The following is a 6,964-nucleotide window of genomic DNA, read 5'->3' on the forward strand; positions in this document are numbered from 1 at the left end:
CAAGCCTGGGCTAGTCTGAGGAGGAGAACTGATTCATCCCACCTGAGGCCATGCTTGATCGACCAGCTTCCAGCTCAGCCACCAACTGACCCCAGAGTAAGCCCAGCTGAGTTAAGCCAAGCCTGGTCCAAATCATCAGAACCACCCATCCAACCTACAGTCACATGAGCAATAAGAAACGTTGTTGTTTGATGCTACTAAAATTGGGAGATTTTGTTACACAGCATTATTGTTGCAATAGATAACTGATAGGGGACAGCTGATGGCTGAGAAGCAAATGAGGAATGAGTTCCTGGCTGTTATGGGAGTGGAAAGGGGGGAGTGAAGAGAATCTATTCTCTTTATTACTTTAACTATTAAAGTTTCATGCTAGGGAAAATGAGGCCCTTTCATCCTTTGATCTTCATGCACTAAGACTGCTTTTCGTTTGCTTTTTCCTGGAGTTCACTTGGGGACTAGAAGCAGGAATGGACTCCAGCATAATATTTTCCTGAGTGGAAATCATTAATCCAATGCTTCCTGAAATAAGGAAGCCATCTGAGACCTATTTTTTGAACCTGCCTGATGGATCTGGTATTTGCATTCTCGATGCTAGTTTCAGGAAGAAGTTATGGGCCTGGTGGAAAAGATCACTTGAGGAAGGCTGTGTTTGGAACATCATAACAAAAACAAAGATAAGAGCCAATCTAACCCTGCAGTTTTGACAGAAGTGGAAGTGAGAAAGAGGTCAGGAACTGTGGGCCTGGACTCTGATGGAAGAGTGTGGGGTGGCGATGGTCAGCTGGAATCATCCTGAAGGCCTGGAGGTGTGGTTATCAATTCAGCACATCCTGAGCACATTTCTGTCTGCCTCAGATACATTTGGCCTTGCTCCTAACACTTCCTCATAACTCACTGGGCCTGATTCAAGGCTAATTTGGGAATTGCCCTAAAGCACACTTCAGAATTTTTCCTAACAAAGATGAGGAAGGAAGACAGAGGGATTGCTCTGCCCCTGAAATGTATCCACTCTAAGCCCAGCTCAAATCTCACTGCTTCCCTGGTTTCCTAACTGGAAGGACTCTCTCCCTCCTCTGAATCCCACTAAGAGTTCCTGAGGGCTGCCAGGCACATGTCTGCTAACCTGACGTGTAACACAAGTGTTTTCTAACTTTCCAAACCTTGAAATTTGTCTTCACTACTTCAGGTGCAAATGCTCAGCATTTAAACTAGCTGAGTAAACTTTATTTTTTCACTTGAAGTTTTTAATTTTCCTTAAGTTGGTAAGACAATTTCATTGAAGTTTCACAAATAACACTCAGATGTAACCAAATAATTGTAGCTTCTTTTTGTTAAATAATTGAATTGCTTTTCCTTACAAACTCCCATTCAACATATGGTGAGGAACACAAATCAATTTGTTTTTAAGGATAAGTGTCTAGTCTTTCAGATATCTTGGCTCCTTTTTTTTTTTATTGAGGTATAGTTGATTTACAGTAGTATATAAATTTCAGGTGTACAACATAGTGATTCACATTTTTTAAAGATTATATAAAATTTTAAAGATTAAGGGAGAACTTGGGAACCCAACACCACATATAACATTGCTTCCATAGGAAATGTATTCTCTGTTCTGAAACAGCCAGCCTGCAACTGACCTTCCAATGAGGCACCAGTCATTTCCAAAGTGGTCATCTTCAAGCAAAGGAGAAGTACATCCGCCTGCAGGGTTTTTAATTTTCATTAAGAAATGCATTCAGGGCTTCCCTGGTGGCGCAGTGGTTGAGAGTCCGCCTGCTGATGCAGAGGACACGGGTTCGTGCCCTGGTCTGGGAAGATCCCACATGCCGCGGAGCGACTGGGCCCGTGAGCCATGGCCGCTGAGCCTGTGCTTCCGGAGCCTGTGCTCCGCAACGGGAGAGACCACAACAGTGAGAGGCCCACGTACACCAAAAAAAAAAAAAGAAAGAAATGCATTCAAAGATGGTTTGCAGGATTTATCTGTCGCTCTAGTTCAACTCACTCCGTTGACTAGAATTTTCCCCAACCTCTGATCCAAGGTTTCCTCCCTTTCCTCCTCCTCACACACCTCAGCTCTTTGCTTTCTCAAGTGTTCTGATTACGGGAGGGCCATAGCATAGAATCATTATATGTTCCACAACAGTGGTGGCCTCATGTGATCACCTGCTCTTCCCACCTGGGTCCACGGGAGTCCACAGGCCACTGAGAGTGCTCCCTCCTGGGAAGGGCCCTTGGGGCAGTGAGGGAGGGAACGAGGGTGGAGACACTCAGGTTCAGCCAGCAGACCAGTCAAAGCCAGGCTGGCAGTCAATCTTTGACAGATGTCAGGCTTCAACAACTACTTTACCATGGTTTTTCTCTTTCAATTCTTCTTGTTTATTTTTAAATAAAAAATAAATATGGAAATATGGAAATTTTCAAACATACAAAAGTAGGAACATATAATGAACGCCCATATACCTGTCACCCAGCTTCAACAACTGTCTACTTATGGCCAATCTCATTTTATCTATACCTCCACTCATTTCCGCTCCTCTTAATTATTTGGAAATAAATCCCAAGTATCATATTTTTTTCCTATAAATATCTCAGCAATTCTAAAAGACAAGGACTCTTTAAAACAAACAAACAAAAAAAAAAACAACACAACCCAAAATATTATTAACAAATCTGAAAAGATTCAGTGCAATCTATATCAAAATTCTAATGGCATTTTTCACAGACATTCTTAAAAAATCCTAAAATTTGACAAAAGACAGAATAGCCAAAACAATCCTGATCAAGAAGAACAAAGCTGGAGGTAGCAACTGATTTAAAACTATATTACAAAGCTATATTAATCAAAGCACTATGGTACTGGCATAAAAACAGACACATAGACCAATGGAACAGAATCAGGAGCATGGAAATAAGCTCATGCACATACAGTCAACTAATATTTGACAAAGGAGCCAAGAATACTCAATGGTGAAATAAGAGTTTCTTCAATAAATAGTGTTAGGACAACTGGATAACCACACACAGAACCTCTATCTTATACCACTCACAAAAAAATTAACTCAAAATGGATTACAGACTTAAATGTAAGACCTGAAACTGTGAAACTCCTAGAAGAAAACATAGGGGAAAAGTTCCTTGACATGTGTCTTAGCAACAGTTTTTTTGATACAACACCAAAAGTACAAACAACAAAAACAAACATCAGTAAGTGGGACTCCATCAAACTAAAAAGCTTCTAACCAGCAAAAAAAATATATCAACAAAATCAAAGGCAACCTATGGAATGAGAGAAAATGTTTATAAAAACCATCTATTGGATAAGGGGTTAATATCCAAAATATATAAATAACTCATACAGCTCAATAGCAAAAGAACAATATGATTAAAAAATGGGCAGAGGACCTAAATAGACATTTTTCCAAAGAAGACATGCAAATTCCAACAGGTACATGAAAAGATGCTCAACATCACTAATCATCAGGGAAATGCAAATCAAAACCACATTGAGGTATCACCTCGCGCCTGTCAGACTGGCTTTTATCAAAAAAGACGAGAGATAATGGGACTTCCCTGGTGGTCCAGTGGTTAAGACTCTGTGCTTCCACTGCAGGGAGCCCAGGTTTGATCCCTGGTCGGGGAACTAAGATACCACATGCCACGTGGTGCGGCCAACAGTGTGGAGGTTCCTCAGAAAACTAAAAATAGAATTACCATATATGATCCAGCAATCCCACTACTGGGCATATACCCAGAGAAAACCATAATTCAAAAAGACACATGCACCCCCATGTTCATTGCAGCACTATTTACAATAGCCAGGTCATGGAAGCAACCTAAATGCCCATCGACAGATAAAAGGATAAAGAAGTTGTGGTACATATATATAATGGAATATTACTCAGCCATAAAAAGGAGCAAAATTGAGTCATCTGTAGAGACGTGGATGGATCTAGAGACTGTCATACAGAGTGAAGTAAGTCAGAAAGAGAAAAACAAATATTGTATATTAACACATATATGTGGAACCTAGAAAAATGGTACAGATGAACCGGTTTGCAGGGCAGAAATTGAGACACAGATGTAGAGAACAAACGTATGGACACCAAGGGGGGAAAGTGGCAGGGGGGAGGGTGATGGTGTGATGAACTGGGAGATTGGGATTGACATGTATACACTGATGTGTATAAAATGGATGACTAATAAGAATCTGCTGTATAAAAAAAATTAAATAAATAAATAAATAAATTTTTTAAAAAGAAAAATAATTAATTTATAAAATCTACATTAAAAAAAAGACAAGCGATAAGTGTTAGCAAGGATGTGGAAAAAAGACCTTGTGCACTGTTGGTGAGAATGTAAATTGGTGCAGTCACTATGGAAAACAGTATGGAGGTTCCTCAAAAGATTAAAAATAGAACTACCATATGATCTAGCAAGCCCGCTTCTGGCTATATATCCAAAGGGAATGAAGTTAGAATTTCAAAGAGATATCTGCACTCCCATGTTCATTACAGTATTACTCAGAACAGCCAAGACATGGAAACAACCTAAATATCTGTTGATGAATGAATAAAGAAGATGTAGTATATTTTATTTTTATAAACTTATTTTATTTATTTATTTTTGGCTGCGTTGGGTCTTCATTGCTGCACGCGGGCTTTCTCTAGTTGCGGTGAGGAGGGGCTACTCTTCGTTGTGGTGCGCGGGGTTCTCATTGCAGTGGCTTCTCTTGTTGCAGAGCATGGGCTCTAGGCGCACGGGCTTCAGTAGTTGTGGCTGGCGGGCTCTAGAGCACAGGCTCAGTAGTTGTGGCGCATGGGCTTAGTTGCTCCACGGCATGTGGGATCTTCCGAGACCAGGGCTTGAAACTGTGTCCCCTGCATTGGCAGGCGGATTCTTAACCACTGTGCCACCAGGGAAGCCCCAGAGGTGGTATATTTATACAATGGAATATTATTCAGCCATAAGAAGAAGGAACTCTTGCCATTTGGGACAATAGGGATGGACCTTGAGGGCATTATGCTGAGTGAAACAAGTCAGACAGAGAAAGAGAAATACTGTGAGATTTTACTTATATGTGGAATCTAAAAAGACCAAACTTGTAGAAGCAGAGAGCTGAATGGTGGTTACCAGGTGCTGGGGGCAGGGGAGATGGGGAGTTGCTGGTCAAAGTGTACAAACTTCCGGTTAGAAAATGGATAAGTTCTGGGGATCTAACACACTGCATCGTGACTATAGATAACAATACTGTACTATATACTTGAAAGCTACTAAGAGAGTAGATTGTAAATGTTCTCAAGACAAACAAGCAATGGCAATCATAAGACATGATGGAGGTGTTAGCTAACACTATGGTGGTAATCACATTGCAATATGTAAGTGTATCAAATCAACTCTGCACAGCTTAAATTTACAGTGTTATATGCCAATTATATCTCAATAAAGCTGGGAAAAAATCTGAAGAATAATAATGCCTCAATATTATCAAATATCCAGTCAGTGTTCAAATTTCCAAAGTGTCAAATGCCCTAATTCTTTTAAACAGGTTATTTGACTCAGGATCAGGTAACTTCCACACAGAGCAATTGGTTGATTTGTCTCTTTTAATGTGTGTGTTCCCCCATGGTCTCTTTCTCTTTTCTCCTTTGGAATTCATTTGTTGAAGTAACTGAGTTGTTTGTCCAATACAGTTTCCTGCAGTCTGGACTACTTCCCCGTGGTGTCATTTTACACGTTCCTCTGCCTCTCTATTTCCTGCAAGTTTGTGTTGGAGCTACGGGCTTGACTGGACTCAGGTTCCCTTTTTTTTTTTTTTTTTTTTTTTTTTTTGGGCAAAGCTCCTTCACAGGTGGTGGAGCCTCCTTCTTCCAAAGGAGGCGCATGTCTGGTTGTCTCTCTTTGGAACATATTAGCCATCACTGCTGCTTAGTGCTTAGATATTCAATCGTTAGGGCTGCCCATGTTTTTTTCTTAATTGAGATATAATTCACACACTATAAAATTCACCATTTTAAAATGTACAATTCAGTGCATTTCTAGTATATTCACAAGGTTGTGAAACCATCATCACTGTCTAATTCCAGAACATTTTCATCCCCCGCAAAAGAAAGCCCATTCCCATTAGCAGTCACTCCCCATTCTCCCCTAACCCCAGGTCCTGGCAACCACTAATCTACTTTCTATCTCTATGGATTTTTCTATTCTAGACATTTCATATAAATGGAATCAAGTGTGGTCTTTTGCGACTGGCATAGTCACTTAGCTCAGTGTTTTCAAGGTCCATCCATGTTGTAGTATGTATCGGTACTTCATCCCTTTTTATTCTGAAATAATAAGCCATTGTATGGACAGACCACATTTTGTTTATTCATTCATCAGCTGATGGACATTTGGGTTGTTTCTAATTTTGGGCCATTATAAATAATGGTGCTATGCATATCCATGTACAAATTTTTGGATGGATGGATGTTTTCATTTTACTTGAGTACAACTGCTGGGTCATACGATGACTCCATGTTTAACATTTTGAGTAACTGCCAGACTGTTTCCCACAGCTGGTGCAGCGTATGAGGGTTCTGATCTCTCCACATCCTTAACAACACTTGTTACTGTCGTCTTTTTGATTATGGCCCTCCTGGTGGGTGTGAAGTGCCCATGGGTTTTGAATAACTCCTTACCCAGGCTTGGGTTGCACACACTCAGCGTTAAAGCTCAAACACGCCGATTTCGAGGCAGGCAGGTAGCGCTGGTTCCCATATGCACGCTCCCTGCCGTGCTCCTGTGGTAGGTGCTGCGGGGAATAAAAGCTGAATGAGACACAACATCTGCCCTTGAGGCGCTCAACGTCCAGTCCAGGAGATGTGAACTAGCTCTTCTGTTGGCAGGAACAGAGGCCCCAGCAAGTGGGCTCCAGTAAAGGGAAGGTTTGCTGCGAGACCTCCTTGGGGGTCTCACGAATGAGGAC

Source organism: Stenella coeruleoalba (assembly GCF_951394435.1).
Source record: "Stenella coeruleoalba genome assembly, chromosome: 2".
In the NCBI taxonomy this organism is placed as follows: domain Eukaryota; kingdom Metazoa; phylum Chordata; class Mammalia; order Artiodactyla; family Delphinidae; genus Stenella; species Stenella coeruleoalba.